Below are 17,314 nucleotides of genomic sequence, written 5' to 3'. Positions count from 1 at the left end.
ACATCAATATATCAGCTACAACCAAATTGCAGCCGTAGAAAACATTTCTCATCAATACTCTCTATTTTCTATCATATTTTTCAATCATTAAACATAAGAGCTGTCAGCATTTGTTAGCACAGTTTACCCACAATCCCACAGCATACCAGATTCACCCTCCAACCTTCCTGCAATTAGTGCAGTTGAATTACACGGAAAAATGATTTTCTTCTTGAACTTTTAGCCTTTACCAAACCCTTGTTTCTAGAAGCAGGTTGAAATTTACTTCTAAAATTATTTTCTTGGTATTGTTTTTTTTTTTTTTTTTTTTTTTTTTTTTTTTTTTTTTTACCAGGGTTTAAAAACAAAAAAAGGGCGAGTTTTGCATTTTGAAGCTGGGTGTTTTCAAAGTCTTACAGTCTTCAAAATGTACACCTTTGGAGAAGAAACTGCGCTCTGGAACAGTTCTGGAAGGGTGCAGTTGGTGACTGTATGCTAAACTAAGCCCACACTAGCTCAGACCCCTATGAGGAATGTATGTCCTCTTGGCTCCACTTTAAGTCAGAGCATCAGCCTTTGCATGACCTTGACACAGTCAGTGTCTGTGTGCTGTGCAAACAAGCCTGGAGCAGAAGGCTTTGTAGGAAGGATGAAATCAGAGCAGAAAAATAAAAAATCCAAATATGTCTCTGCTCTCAAGTACCTCAGATCACACACTCTTCATTGTGGTCCTATCGGCTGTAAGTCAAATGGCTGTGACATAGAGAGGCAGCTTCTTCATGCCTCAGTGTGTGCTAGTTATCATAGTCATGGTGACGAGGGATAGGAGCGAGTCTCGGTCTCACAGTGATTGGATGTAGGAGCCCTCACTTCCTTCCTTGCTCCAAAATTATCACCATATGGTTAGTTTTTTGTTGGAGGGCATAGCACCAAGAACATTCAGTTCTGACAATTTTTGAAACTAAGTCACCCACTACCTAGATGAAGAGGAGAAAGGAAAGAAAGAAAACCCATACAGAATTTTAAATGAGTAAGAGAATGTCTTTGACTTATTTCCAGAACCCTGTTCCTTCATCATGCCCACGTATGTTTCCGTTTGCTTGAGAGCAGCCAGTCAGTAGAATGGGAAATGCCAACACTAGGACCCAAGCCTAGTGGTATCAGAAAGGCTGTTGGGAGGCAAAGGGTTTGGGCTGATTTGCCAGGGGTTCCATATGAAATGTTTTACACTTAGCATCCCACAGCCACCAATTGTTTCAGGACCATGAAATCTTAATCTAAAAAACAAACAAACAAACAAACAAACAAACCACAAAACACAATGTTTTTCAATGACAGACACTTCCATTGTGGCTGGAGTCTGCAGGCCACCATGTGTGGGGTTCTCACTGACACCATTCAACTGAGGACCTTTAATTGTGTCATGTGCAGCCCCTGGTCCCCATTGTCTCATGATAAACTGAAGAAGAACTACCTTTGTGCCCCCTACTCCCTCCTGAAAAGACATTCTTCTATTTTCTTTTGAGAATAGACTAGTGTGTTTAATTTAAAATTTTCTTGGCAGAATTTTGAATAAGGCTCCAATTTACTTGCTTCAGTACGAGAAATGTTCACATAATTACTCTTTCTAGTATCATCACCAGAGATTTTATGTCATCTATCAAAGGCTCTAAGTGAGTCGGGAAAGGAACACTCATGAAATTTGTTACAGTTGAGACGAAAACCATACTTACCTTGAGAAACAGAGTTAGACCTCCCCTCCAGTCACTGAAGACTGCCTGGCAGACTGTGTGCTTCACTTGGCGGAAGACACGCGTTGATCTGGACCATAGATTAGATGCAGTCTTGCTTAGGGCTGGACCTCCTGAGGTTTTGGGCAGTCATCAAATATGCCCCCGAGTTCAGGAGTCTGTTGTAGAAATTTTATAGAGCATCCGCCAGGGTTATTCATGCTGAGAGATCGCATATGTGCTGGGCTGATAACATCACAGGTCTATGTGCAAATTCACATAGGGCACGCCGGCGGCTTAATTTGGACTTGTAAGGTAGAATTTGAGTGGTGTTAATGGATGAGCTGACAGGGCAGAGATTTCTATGCATCTGGCTTTTGCACTTCATTTATTTGATTAAAACTGGATCTTTTTAAAAGCTGAACTCAGGAATAGCTCTATGTATAATATATATATCTTAATATATTATATTAAGATATAATGGGCATATAGCTGATAGACAGTCAATAAATGTGTTGGAAGATTTGAAGGAAAAGAATTGAGAGAAGGGCTCCTGGCGCCAAGTAGCACATTCTCTAGTGATTACGTGTGAGAAAGAATTAAGATATTAGATAATGAGTGGTATTTTAAAATAATAAAGTCTGGGTACGAGAGTAGCTGTTTATAGAGTGTTTTTTTTTTTTCTGACATGCACAATGCCCAGAGTGAACAAGAATGAGTCTGTAGGTCAAAGGGTTTAGAAGGAGACACTGTGCTGACCTCAGTAACTCGTAGCAGGAAGGTACAGTGTCTTCTCTTTAGACTGAGTCCAGGAACTATCACCTGGGTTATGCAGTGGTTTTAAAATTCCACTCTGAAAACATGTTCTTAATTTGTAATCTGTTAGAGGCACAGCAGAGACCAGGATGGGAGATGTCAAACATTGAAAACTAGTCCTTTGAGACTAGTTAAAGATGACCTGTGTCCTTGGCCCCTCATTCTGTGAGCGTCCTGGTTTTTCTGTGAGTGACTGTGTGTTTCAGAGTGTCTGCTTGTCCTGGAAGCTGACAGGATGGTAGTTAGTGTACCATTCTTTTTTTGAGGGGTGACTTGAGGTTAAAATAGCTCATCCTGCAACATACAGACACAGCCAAACCTATTTAAAGATTAAATTAAGACTACATTTTAAAATTTATTTTAATTTCATGTGATTGGTGCTTTGCTCACATGTTTGTCTGGGGGGCCATGTTGGATCCCCTGAAACTGGGGTTACAGATAGTTGGGCTCTACCACGTAGGTGCTTGGAATTGAACCCAGGTCTTCTGGAAGTGAAGTCTGTGCTCATAACCACTGAGCCATCTCCCTGGCCTGGCAGAAAGTCTTAGTTCATCAGAACATGGTACTTGTCCTTGTCAGCATGTAAGTGAGACAGAGGTCTCCTATTCTGCTTCCTGGTGTGCCCTCAACTACTATTGTGACCTTAGGGTTGGCGTTTGTGACCCCCAAGACAGAGTTTGCTCATCCACAGAATCCACTGATTGTAATAAGTGATCTTTACATTCCTCCTCAGTTCTGCATCTCTATAAGCACCACTCTTACCATCACCGACAAAATGGGATTCCAATCCACACAGCATCGGCGGCAGCGTCTGTGTATTCTATCTTTTATATAAAGATCTTAAACGGTACCGATGTTCTCACTCCCTCACTAGTTTGAAGACTCTTGACCTCATTTGACAGCTGGAATCTTCTTATTCATTTTCACCTGCTGTCTGCTGAGGGGCAATAGTCTTTGTCTAATCCCTGGCCACCAGAATAAAGTCAAATCTGAAAGGCATATTGAGAATGAGGATGTATGGAATATAATGTTATTCTGGGATGTTTTAAGGAAATCCTGGCTTTTTCAGACAGAACCTGTTAGAGCATTTACACCTGTTTTGGAGTGGGTACTGAATTGAAGATCCTCTTCCAAGTGATTAAGTGACAGGCAGTTTACAGCCTGAGTGAGCCTCTTTAAGTGAGGCTAATTTTGAGCTGTGTGGAACTCACACAGCGTCAGGTCTGTTGGTGGCAAAAGAATGGCGCAGATTCCACCACATTGCAGTATTTAGACAGGATCCTTCTTCCTTCCTTCCTTCTTTCCTTCCTTCCTTCCTTCCTTCCTTCCTTCCTTCCTTCCTTCCTTCCTTACTTCCTCCCTTCCTCCCTCCCTCCCTCCCTCCCCCCTCTCTCTGACATGTCTTAATATCTAGCGACATACAGGGGAAATTTCTAGGTCCCATTTTTTTCTCATTCAATATTGATGCTTTGACTATATCAGAAACCCTAATTGTTTGGGTACTCTCTGCTTCAGGGAAAGCCAGCAAGATACACCTGTTCCTAGAATTACAAACATGTTGCTTTTAGTGTGGCTACTGAAAAAGGGAGATGTGGTCAATAAACTATTGGATTTGGTATACTTCCTAAACATTTCTCTGTAAAATGTCTTTGGATTAATGGAATCATGAGAAGAGTGCTGGCCAGCAGTCAGGAGAAGTGTGCCCACCCCTCATCTGCCTGTGAGGTTAATTGGGTCTGCATCACTCTAATGAGTGATGCTTGGCTTGTAAGTAGAGAAAAGGGACTGTTTGGCTCCAGGTTTTGGAATGTCAGAGTCTCAGATTAGGCAGCCCCTTTGGTTTTGCCTTTGCTATGACAGCATGGCCCTGGGAGACTGTGTGTAGAAGAGCTTGCATTGTCATAGAAGGGGGAGACTATGAGTATGAACCCCACAACATGTACCCAATAACCTGAGAACTTCCTCCTAGAATAACCTGGAACTATTTATTCTCCCAGTGGTACCCATGTAGGGACAGAGACTTTAATAATAATGGATCCCCAGGGAACACTCAGATCTCACACAAGCCACAGCTCTGTGCAACCTGGAACCAACATAGGTATGATCATAGCATTTTGGGGTTATCTCCAGTATGTCATGTGGAAGTCCTTCAGAGCATCCCAGGCACATATCAGTGATGGAATGTCTCTGCTGGAGAGGAGCTCATATTCCGGGAGGGTATCCCATGATAGAGCAGTTCTGTGCAGTATTTATTTCTTGGATGGCAGAGGACACTTCCTGCAAAGCCAGAGTTAGAACCTGGGTGTGCATCTGTTTACTGTATGATAACCCGTGTGCTGGCTTCTTTTTTGTAGCTTCTTCCCAAGAACCATGTGACATTCCCTTACCAAGGTATGGGGAATGGTTTATAAAAGGTTATATAACTATCCAGAAATAATGGGAACCTCAACTTCCTGACCATCTGGCAAAAATGTTTTAAAACCAACCGTCTGTCTATCTATCTATCTATCTATCTATCTATCTATCTATCTATCTATCTATCTATCTATCTATCTATCTATCTATCTATCCATCCATCCTATCTATCTATCTATCTATCTATCTATCTATCTATCTATCTATCTATCTATCTATCCATCCATCCATCTATCATCTTATCTATCTATCTATCTATCTATCTATCTATCACCTATGTATCTATCAATCATCTATCTTATCTATCTATCATCTTATCTATCTATCATCTATCTATCAATCATCTATCTTATCTATCTATCTATCTATCTATCTATCTATCTATCTATCTATCTACCTACCTACCTACCTACCTACCTACCTACCTACCTACCTACCTACCTACCATGTGTCTGCATGTGCTTGCCATAGCACCTGAATAGAGATCCAAGGGCAACTTGTGGGAATCAGCAGCTCTCTCTCCTGCCAAGTGAGTCCTGGGCATTGGACAAGGGTCATCGGACTTGGCAGCAGCCACCTTCACCCATGCACACCTCACAGTGCTGCCTTTTGCCATGAAAAATGGCAGAACAAGGCATAACCATAGTTAAGACTTTCAGTTTACCAGGTACTTGTGGGTGTGGGTCCTTCATCTTATCTTCTCTTTGGACATCAGCCCCTTGCCCTTAGGCTGGCTGCTAAGGATTCTGTCTCTTTGCTCCTATCCACTTCGTGTATGTCCTTCCTAATGTGTAGCTAGTGAAAAGGCAGAACTTGTCATTGCTCCACATGGTTCCATCGAAGCCCAGTCCCCAGAGTCTCGAGTACATCCCTACTCGGACAGATACCAAGGATGCCCTCATTTTCAGTAGACGGGGTGGGAAAACCCACCCACACCATTCTGGAAGTACAGAAAATCTGGAAGTACAGAAATCCACGTCAGTGTTGTCCAAAGCAAGGGGAGTGGTTTGTGGAGGAGTGCTATGTATCCTAATGACTTGATATTTATTGTAATGATTTTTAATCATTTATTTGATGATACCATCCTGCTTGACAAATGTTTCTATGGTGTTGAAGCTTTTAAAGAAGGATGTGTTTTACAGACATAAGGCAAAGATGCACTGTTTTAGAATAGCATAGGTTATGTGTAAACAACTCAAACCGAGGAAGCACTAAGTCCTTAGGAAGCCAACACCAGCAGCATCTGCCCCTTGCTCACACCTGCCATTCCTCCCCACCAGTGGCAGAGCGAGTGGAGCAGCCCACCCACTCCTGCAAACTCTGAAGCCCAGGCTTCTGGGAGAGGGGGGGCACTGTCTTTATTTAAACAGTGTTGCCATCATTTCCTAACTCTCATTGCTTCCTGCTTCTGTTCTGGTCTCCTGGTGACTCACCCTCTCTGGCTGACCTTGGCCACTTCTCACTGCTCACTTCTGCTTTCCTGGTGTTTCCCCCACAGCCCGTGACTTTCACCTCTCTGTGTTCATCTGCCTTTGTCCTGTGTCCTCTACAACTTTTTTTTTAAGCCACTGACTTTTATCAGGCAGGTCTCTGGAAGTGCTCCATTCTAGAAGCTTTGGTCTCATTCAGCCTCTGCTCTGGGCAAACAGCCCTGGGCTCTTATAGTCATTGGTCACTCTTTAGCATTTCAGCTGCCTGGGTGACATTCCGGTGTCAGGACTGCTGTGAAGGGGACATTTATTATTATTATTATTATTATTATTATTATTATTATTATTATTATTGTGTTGTTGTTATTGTTGTTAAAAAGCAAAGCCAGGGGAAGAGCTGTTGTAGGGTTTTTGTTTGTTTGTTTTGTTGTTGTTTTGGGTTTGTTTGTTTTTTTTAACATTTATTGTGTGCATGTGTTGGGGTGGGGGATGTGCATATCAAAGTATTTGTGTGACCATCAGAGGAAACTTACAGAGTTGGTTCTCACCTTCCAACACATGGGTCCTGGGGATCGAACACAGGTCATCAGATTTGGCAGCAGGCACTTTTACCTTTTACCCTCTCAGCCATCTTGCTGGCCCCATGTAGTTTGAGCCCTGATTGTGCTCCTGCAGTTAGGTTAAAGGCTTGGTGCAAGTGGGATAAGGTAAGACGTACGCAAAGGATGTTAGGTCCTGAAAGAGACTCCTTGAAGGATATATTGGGGTCCCAGTTACTCAGCCCCTCCTCCTTCTTGGCCACCTTGACTACCAAGGTGCATGCTGCTGCCTCACCACAGACCCCAAAGCAGTGGGAACAAAGGATCGCAGGCGGAGTGCTCAGAAATGGGGAGCCAAGGTAAACCTTCCTCCTTGAAACTAAACAGCTTGCATGTTGGTTCCGGTGCCAGAAAGCTGACCTGTGTGTGGGCTGTCCATGCAGAGTCTACGTACACATGAGTTTAGCTCTCATGCATGTGCACCTCAAATGTGCCTGCTACCCAGGAAGGTTAGAAGAGAGGGCTTCAGAGCCCTAGGAACCTCGGTTAGAGATGGTCTTAAGCCGCTGTAGGTAGCTGGGAACTGAACTTGCGTCCTCTGCAAGAGTACTCAGTGCATTTAACCACTGAGTATTTCCTGATGTATTTCTAAGGACATGGAAAGCAATGTGCATGGCTGTGTATATGCTGGGGGGAAGTCTTTCAAAGGTACTCACCTTTTCAGCTGAGGACAGAAAGTGACAGTAAAGCTAAGACCTTAAAGAGCATACAGATTGCTGAAGGCATGCTGTAACAGACACAAAGTCCCTCCATAAAGGCTGGGAGACATATGGTCTCAGACAATTTAAAGAACTGCCTGTCTGAGCATCACCCGAACAGGAAAACCCCACAGACCCTTCGGAGGAAACTGTAGATGACCAAAAACATAGACTTCACACAATCCATAGAGGAAAGTCACTTAAGGAAAAACACAGCCCCAACAGAGCTCCAGCAAGGGTGAGGGCAAGTGAGAGGTCCTATTTCAGTGTAGAAGGTGGGGAGAGATGGAAGAAAACACCTGACACCAATCTCTGGTCTCTACACACATGCACACACATACACATGCACATGGCTGTGCGTGCACGTGCATAAATTCCCACACTACACACAAACACATGCACAAAGAGAAAGTAAAGGAGGAATTAAGGTATTTTCAGATAAACAAAAACTGACAGATTTTATTGCTAGGGGATCGCATATAAAATACCGACTGGAAGCTAGAAGTGTGGATCAGTGCGAGTACACACAGTTGGCACACAAAGAGGTGCTATGTTAGATGTCTAGCACAGGAAGGGAGAGAGTCGGGTAAATATTGAGAGCTCTTGTAGCCTCAGTGAAAGGACACTAGGCAGTAACTCAAATCCACACAAATCCAGGCACCCAAATAGAACTAGGCAGGAAAATAAAAATAAAATATACATGTTGATTTTTTTCTTTTATATAAACATTTTCTTCTGATTTAATTAGTACTTATAAAATGCCATTGATGACATCATGTATAAAGATGCAATTTGTATAATGACAACAGCACAGAGAAGAGGGAGTGTTGTACGGGTGTTAAGTTTTTGAATGCTGATGTTAAATTGTAATTACTCACGCTTTGTTGTTTTAGGATCTTAATTGTAAAGCCAACAATATTCAGTAAAAGAAAACTAACAGAACAGTGTATCTGCAAAATTAAACAATAAAATACTTCAAATGCCATATAGTACCTGTTAAACATTAAATGGGACCCTGATGGGAGAAAAGAAAAAAAAAAAAAAAAACCTCTCATTCTTTCTAAGAACGATAGGAAAAAGGGCAAACACGAACACTGCCTTAGCAATCATTACATTAACTGTGAATGGGTTAAGTAAATGCTCTAATTAAAGAAAACAGACAAGTAAAGAAACATGCTCCAGATATGATGTGCTGCCTGTCAGGGACATATTTTAGATGCCAAGAAAAGTATGTTTAAAGTAAGAAGTTGGAGCCTGGGACTGTAGCTCAGCAGTGTGAGAATGTATTCATGAGGCCATGGGCTCAATTCCCAGTGTCATAGAAAAAAAGGTTAAAAGATGGAAAAACATGCACACACACATAGAGAAGACCTGGAGTGGGTGTGCTCACTCCAGACAAAACAGACTTTCCTACAGGAAAGAGCACTGTGCACTGAGGGAAAGGGAAGCCATCCCGGAAGACCTAGCAACTGTAGCATGCATGCACAGAAACCCAGAGCTGCCAATTAGACAGGAAACATTGTTTTGTCTGTGGCAAAAGCTTGTCCCCCACCCCAGCTTTCTTCTATTCTCTGGAACTTATACAACGTAAATCTAACCACTCTCTGACAAGGCAGGGTTTCGGGTGCTTGAAGCCAACTCATATCCCTTCTCACTCTCCGACCCATGCCACACCAGCCCCATGCACATTTTCCTAAGATACGATTCCATTTTTCTGTGAAGAGAGGTACTGTGACATTAATGAGAAGAGGCGATACCCCTTGCAGAATCTCCGATTTGGACAGAAGCTAAAACGATCTTATGCAAACCTGTTTTTGTTTATAGTGTGTTACATTTATATTATGTTTATATATATATATATTGCGACCCCTTTGGGGTCAAATGACCTTTTCACAGGGGTCACCTAAGAGCATCTGCATATCATATATTTACATTATGATTTATAACAGTATATATCGATTGAGCAGGCTAGATCTCAAATGGTTACTCACCTGCCGACCCCATAGGGCTACTAAATGTTTTCTTTTGTGTTTTACTGGGGATGGGATGGGGGAGAAGAGGTGAGGGAAGGAGTGATCCTTCATTTGAGTCATGCTGACATTCTTTAAGGTTTATTTTGTATTTATGGCTATGTGCATGCAAGTAGTGTGGGTCTCATAAATTCATGTTCCCAAGGAGCCAGGAAAGGATGTCACATCACCAGAAGCTGGCATTATGGGCAGGTGCAAGCCACCTTACATGGCTGTTGGAAACTGATGGGCGCTAGGAACTAAGCTCTGCTCCTCTGCCTGGAAGAGCAGCAGGTGCTCTTAACAGCTGAGCCATCTCTCCAGACCTAGCATGGCATACATTATCTCAGATTTGCTGTGGAAGGAAAAGCTAAGGGTAGTTAGAAGAATTGCATTGAGCATTAAAAGTTTGGCTCTTCTTTTGAAACCAGTCATCAAGTTCTTGGATAAGTCACTTCAAAATAAAAGGCCTTGGGGGAATGTAGCTGTTAAGTGGTCGAGAGCTTGCCTAGCATATGAAAGAACCAAGATACACCCTGAAGTACCAAATATTAACAATAGCAATAGCAGTAAGAAGAAGCACCTTATTACCACAGCATCTTTTGAGTGTATATAGTCAGTGTGCTACATGTTATCTATGAACATAAGCAAATGAGGTTTGAGAATGAAAGTTGCCGATAGACTCATGGGTTAGGGGTTTGATTGCCCGCTAGTGATCTATTGAACAATGATCCAGGAGGCTCTGACCTCAACGATGGATTAATCCCATCATAGTTTCCTAAAATGATGGCATTATTGGTAGGCAGTGAAGTACAGGAAGCAAGACTTAGTTGAGGAAGTGGGTCATCATACCCTGACCTGGTCCTGTAATCCAGTGATTCCAAAGGGGTTGTGATCCCTTTGGGGTTGAATGGCCTTTTCACAGGGGTCATCTGCATATCAGAAATTTACATTATAATTTATAACAGTAGCAAAATTGCAGGTATGAAGTAGTAACAACAATGATTTTATGGTTGAAGGTCACTGCAGTTGTCACAGCATTAGGAAGATTAAGAAACACTGTGTTAATCTCCTTTATCTCTAACTCCTGGTCACTGTGATATGAAACTGCTCTGCTCGGCCGGGCCCAGCATGGTGAATGGACACCTTTGAAATTAGGAGCCAAAATCTGTCCCTCTGCCCTTAAGTTATTAGCTTAGAGTTTGGTCACAAGCTAAAAACTAATTAGCAAAACACCTGGAGCCTCTTCTATGGAACACCACTCCCTTTTCGTACAGAGTCTCCATAGTGTCTGCGATGTGTATATACATCCTCTGAAAACTAGAGAGCCCCCAAGGTGCTCACTGCTGCTTAGTACAAGACCAATGGGGCTCAGGTCTGCAAGTCCTCTCCCAACCCCCACTTAAACTTTGACCAAACCAACTTCACCTCTACATTTTTCTCCAAATTTCCTGAAGGCAGGGTTTCAGCATTTGAAGGTGATGATGGATTCCATGTGTCTGAGACTGGGCCATCTCCTGTTGAGTGAAGGAGAATGAGGTTCTGTGGGTGAGCTTTGCTGATAATGGCACAGCTCTGCAGTGTTCCCAAGCATGGGCATCATGGACCACAACAAACAGGCTACTGAGGAGGCAAAGGAGGAAGTGAAGGGAATCTTGGGACGACTGGATGGATACCCACTTGATGGTAAAAACTTATTTGGTAGGCAAATGATAGTACTGTCTGACACCGTACCATCTCAACCCGGTAGGGCTTTATAAACAGGTCTTGGAACTGTCTTTTAAAAAAAATGTTTAAATTGCTTTTTAGTTATGTGTAGGTGGATGGGTATGTACATGTAAATAAATGTGTGTGCCCCTGAAGACCAGAAGAGGACATTGAATCCTCTGGAGTGTTCAGTACTGTCTGTTGAAGAGGGAGATGGTGAAGAGCCATCTTTTAAATCTTCTTAGGAACCCATTTGCAGCCCTCTCTCATTTCCGGAACTGCCAATGGGAAAGGAGCCGGAGGATCCTTCTCTAGAACTCACCTTAGAGCATCCGTGGCTCTGCCTTCCTTGGGCTGCCTACTTCTCTGGGATTTGGCTCAACTCTGATTGCTTCCCAGGATGCAGTCCTTGGCCCATCTTGCCCTTTGGTTCTTCCACAGTCCTTTAATTCACTCCATTGATGTCCTAACTCACCTCTGGACTCAGTCACCAGATAGTGGGGAGAAGTTCGCCCAGCTTCTCTATGTTTGTCAGACTTTGTGTTTCTGTGAGAAGAAATGGATGGAATAACTTAAAGGGAGGTTTATTTGGCTGATGGTTTATGGGCTTCAGGTTGGCCAGGAGAAAGTCAGGGTGATGGGAGCCTTTGGGGAGGGGCTATTGACCTACCTCATGACACACGGGAAGCAGAGGGTCATACTTCCCAGTGGCTTCCTCCGCTCCTAAAGTTTCTAGAATCTCCCAAAATAGCACCCCCAGCCAAGATCAAGCCTTTGGGAGCAAAGTCTTGTCTCCTGAACAGCCATACATAGAAAATGTAGACATTGGTCTACTCCTAACATTGCTATCTCTGCTACACCGTGATTCCCTCCTCTGAACCTCACTGATCTCATGCTTCCCTTGCTCAGGGGCCAGCTCAAGTCCAATCTGCTCATCATCACTCCAACCCCACTGAGTCTGAGCAACAGATCAGGCCCCTCCCCGGGGACCTATGCGGTGGCTGAATTAGGACAGGGGGTATAAATACAGTCTTAGTAAAGTTGAGTAGCCTCTCCGGACCATAGTTTCCTCAGTTATAAACTAAAGACACCGGCAGCATCTCTCCCAAACTCATAGGCTTTCTGTGATGACTCTGATCATCCCCATAAAGAGACTTAGCACAGCACCCAGGCAAGCAGGGCTCCATGGACGGAGGGATGAGTCTGCACTGGCCAATGGCGGTCAACACAATCCATCTGTCTTGCCACAGAGGTTGAGCTAGAGTTGAGCTAGGCTCTTTCAGAGTGACCTGCAGGACTTCAATGGTGAAATCTGCACATGAGTTCTGGAGTTCCTGAGCCACTAGATCCCATGTAGATCCAACCCTTTGCCTTTTGCTTATGAGACCCTTTGGAACTGAAACTAGCTGGCTAGGCCGTGCTGCACTGCCACTGCTTGCAAACGCACTGCACAGCCTGTTCTCCTGGTCTTAGATGTCATGTCAAGAGTCCCTTTCCCCTGGACTCTGGGGTTGGGGCATCTTGGAAAAAGAGAACGAGAGGGTGCCGAGTTCTGGTGGCTCGGGACTGCTGTTTCATCTGCCCACTGTCTTGTAGTCCCAGTAGAATCCATGGTAGGTCAGCCTGACTGCATGCCATGCTTTACACATGCACATCATCCTCCCGCTTCCAGCTACATATGAGCACCACATGCAGGTGCGCATGCGTGTGTGCACACACACATACACACACCACACCTCATACCACCCACACCCCCCATACCCCCCGTACCCCCGTACACCACAAACACATACATACTATACCACACCATATTTATTTTTGGAGCAAAAATTTGAACCCAGAACCTCCCACAAGCATTTGTTGTCCTATTAAGAAACACCCCAGCTCCTGCGAGTGTTATTACTATGCTTCACATCCAGGATTAGATGTCTGCAGCTGTGTTTTCAGACTCAATGCTCCTCACATGTTTTGAATACTGGATGCCCAGTTTGCATCAATGTTTGGAGGACCACAGGACGATTGAGGTGAGGCCTGGCTGGCAGGAGTGAATCAGTAGGTCCTTCGAAGGTTTTATTCAACTCTAGCTCCAACCTGTGCACACTGCTTCCCAGTGTGGTCCATGTGAACAATCTCTGCCACGTTTTGCTGCTACCATGGATGGAACCTCTGTGCCCTGTGTTCCCTACCTTAACAGCCTGAACTATGAATGCTGGGATTCAAGATATGTGCTACCATGCCGAACCTCCTTAGGCTATTTCTGTTGGGTGTTTTGGTCTCAGTGAGGAAAAATGTAACTTAGACAGGTGTCTAGAGAGGTTATTTAATATAGGCAAATTATGCACCTTTTATGTGTTGTAATGTAAGATCAAGACATCTTGGCACGCAAAGTACAAATGGAGGAAAGTCAAGAGTTCAAGGTCATCGGTGGCTCTGTAGTGAGGCTAGCCTACATTATAAGAGTTTAAACAAAAGGCTATCTCCATGCAGTCAAGTAATTTTGCTTTAAAGAGAATTAAACTAAAATTCTTACACAATGCCTCATGAGTGTGGCTTATACATGAAAGATGGCGTTGGGCTCTAATCAGCCGACCCAGACTTAAAAATAGGCTTTGGCTTGACATCAAGAAGTCGGTAAATAAATGTACATTAACTTCAAATAAAAAGCTGCAGGTCCGTGTGATTCAGTGCTGATGGTATCTGACTCCTCCAGCATTCTCAGATAACCCCCTTCTTTCTCAATCACATCAGAGGGACCTTGATGGTTCTTGGGTTTTGAGTGTAAGAGTTTAAAAACCTAAATGAGATCTTGCCAAACCATATTCTGCAAATTGATGTTCCGTCGTGGGCAACAGTCTCTTGACATCTTTCCATGCTTCGTGCGTTCTGTGTGGGATGTTTCTCAACATTGAGAAAGTGTCATAGCAACTTCTTGGAGCCTGTGGACATTTAGGGGCCCTCCCACACTGGTTTTGGGGTCTTATAAATAAAGTTCCACCAAGCTGCAGGGCCCTCGCTTCTTTGTGCATCTGAGCATATGTGGGCAGAGAGGGCTCAGGGTCCTAACTCAGCTGGCTAAATGGTCCAGGAAAGGAAATGCGCACCCCGAGTTTATGAACGAGTCACTCTTTTCCTCACTTCCATCTCGTGCCTGGCTAAAGAATCCGAGGGTTGGTTTGAACTCACACGAGGGGGGACCGTCCATCGTGGCTGGAGGAACATGGCGGCAACAGGGAGAGGTTATTTGCTCACTCCTTGGCAGATAATAACCAGAGACAAGAACTCCAATCCTAAGCCCACTTTCTGCTTTCTCCTTTTCCTTCGGTCTAGGACCGTGGCCTGTGAGATGCTGCCACACACATTCAGGGCCGGTCTTCCTCACAGTTAAACCTTTTTGGAAATGCCCTTGTAGACACACCGAGAAGCGCATCTCCTAGGTGATTAGGGTTGTTTGTTGTTGTTGTTGTTTTGGTTTTTCAAGGTGATTAGTTTTTATGCCCAAGCGTTGTTTTACAAAAACCTTTTTATTTTTATTTCATGTACATTGGTGTCTTGCCTGCATGTATTTATGTCTGTGTGAAGGTGTTAGATCCTCTGGAACTGGAGTGACAGACGTTGTGAGCTGTCACGTGGGGCTGGGATTCGAACCCAAGATCCCTGGAAGAGCAGCCAGTGCTCTTAACCTCTGAGCCATCTCTCTCGCATTTTCTTACTTGAGGTTACCTCCTCTCAGATAACTTTAGCTTGTGTCAAGATGACACAAAACTGACTGGTGTACTAGATCTTGTGGGGAGACAGGAAGAGGGAGGCTGGAGGGTTTAAGTGAGTGGGTGGCCAAGGAGCCTTCATGAGGGGGTGTCACCCAAGCCTGGGCTTCCAGGGACAGGTTGTCTGTCTGTCTACCTAGCAGTGCACATTAGACTCAATAGGACCATTTGGCTTGATAAAGGGAGACATGGAAGATGCTTTGGGAAAAGCTGACCAAGACCAGAGACGGCAGTAGAGAAGCATACAGTGTGCTCAGACAACCAAGGTTTTATGTATAATCAGCATCAGCCCCTTTGAGGTCCATAGACCCAGAGGGATACGGGAAAGCTGGATTTTAAGTGCACACCGGAGAGACTTAGGTTTGTATGTAAGAGAAGCTACCCTGGGACGGGTGCTGAAGGTAGGGTAGAGAAGTTAAGGCTGTGTCCAGCAGCTCCCTGATTTGAATGCAATGAGCCCATTTTCTTCATAGGTTTCACAGCAGTTCAAGGGTTTGCTGGAGCGATTACCATGGCAGCATCAAGGCTTCTTTAAGGAGGCCAGATGTTTTTGTTTTGGATTCTGGGTGTAAGAAAAACAAGGTATTTCAGGAGTAGGAAGGAACCATCTATTTTCATTGATTACTTTATCCATGTCCATAAACGTCTTCTCGTTGACTCATGAATTTCCGTACTCGATTTATCCCACTAATTCTACAAAACATCTAACGCACCTTTAGATGCTCGATCTACAAAGACAACATGCAGCCACCAAGCATTCAGCCCTGTTCCAAATAACCTTCCTCTGGAGCCAGCCTTCTACAGAGCCATGTGGATGTCAGACACGCAGCAGCTCAGTCACGCTGACATTGCTGGGATGCCTGGATTGTGCTGGAATCCCGGGGTGCCAATCACAGGCCAAGGAGAAGCCAATGGCTGAGAACAACAATGCCGAAGTGTACACTGTCCATGCAGAGGGAGGGCAGTGGTGGTTAGGGGGACTTGACCTACAAGCTGAGCATGACAGAGACCTCCCAAGCAGAATGACACCTGTCTATGATGCTGGCTGATGCACAGAAGCATCCCAGGACACAGACCAGAATCTTACCCTCCTCCTGATCCCCAAACAAAAGAATTACCCACAAAGCACTCGAGAGTAAACACTCAGCTATATTTAGGGCTTGGAGATGCAGGTTCAGGATAATGAACAGAATGTGTTGTCAACCTCCCCAATGCTACACCAAGAAGCTCACAATAACCCGCTTACTCTCTCAGCTCTATGGGGAGGCCTGCCCCATTAGAGAATCATCCTTATTTTTGAAGAAAGAAACTGAGGCTAGCTGGGTGTGGTCTCACACCTGTGATGTTAGTCCTGGGGAGGCCAAGGCAGAAGAGTTTCCGAGGCTGAGGCTTCAGTAGCCAAAGAATTGGCTTCTGCCTCTCTTACTTTTTCTTTTAAAGGAAAAGAAGAAACCGGAGCTAGGGAAGGGATAAGACATGCACTTGAGGGGCTGCGGATGTGACTCAGTTGGCAGTGTGGTGTGCAAGTTCCAGGGTTAGCTCCCTAGCACCGAATAAACCAGGTGTGGCCCATGGAAGCATACACCTTAATCCCAATAGTTGGGGGTGGTAGAGACAGGAGGATCAAGAGTTCAAGGTTATTCTCAGCTACATAGCAAGTTCCCTGTCTCAAATAACACACACACATACACATACATATATATACAATGTATATATACACATATACATACATATATGTATATATTTAACATGATATATATAATGTCATATGTATATTATATTATATGTAATATAATATAAATCCTACAGCTAGGCTTCTTTAACTTCCTTGATCACCCCTCCCCTCACTTTCTGAGATAGAGTCTCTCACTGGACCTGGAGCTCAGAGAGTCTCTGGCATCCACCTGTTTCCACCTCTCCCCACCCCAAGTCCTAGGGTTACAGATGTGTGCCCCCTGCCTAGCTAGCTTTTCCATGAATGCTGGGAACCGAACTCAGGTCCTTCTGCTTGCACAGCAGCCACTTCACCCACTGAGCTATCGGGCAGCCTTCCCTGCGGTCTCTCTTTTGATACAGTCTCACTGAGCTGACCGGATGAGTCTTGAACTCCCAGCTTCAATTGGTCATCTGGCCACCTCTTCATGAGTGCTGGCATTCTAGGTGAATG

Source organism: Mus caroli, unplaced genomic scaffold (assembly GCF_978045245.1).
Source record: "Mus caroli unplaced genomic scaffold, Mus_caroli_1 scaffold_7, whole genome shotgun sequence".
Lineage (NCBI taxonomy): Eukaryota > Metazoa > Chordata > Mammalia > Rodentia > Muridae > Mus > Mus caroli.
This window is presented reverse-complemented; position numbering follows the sequence as displayed.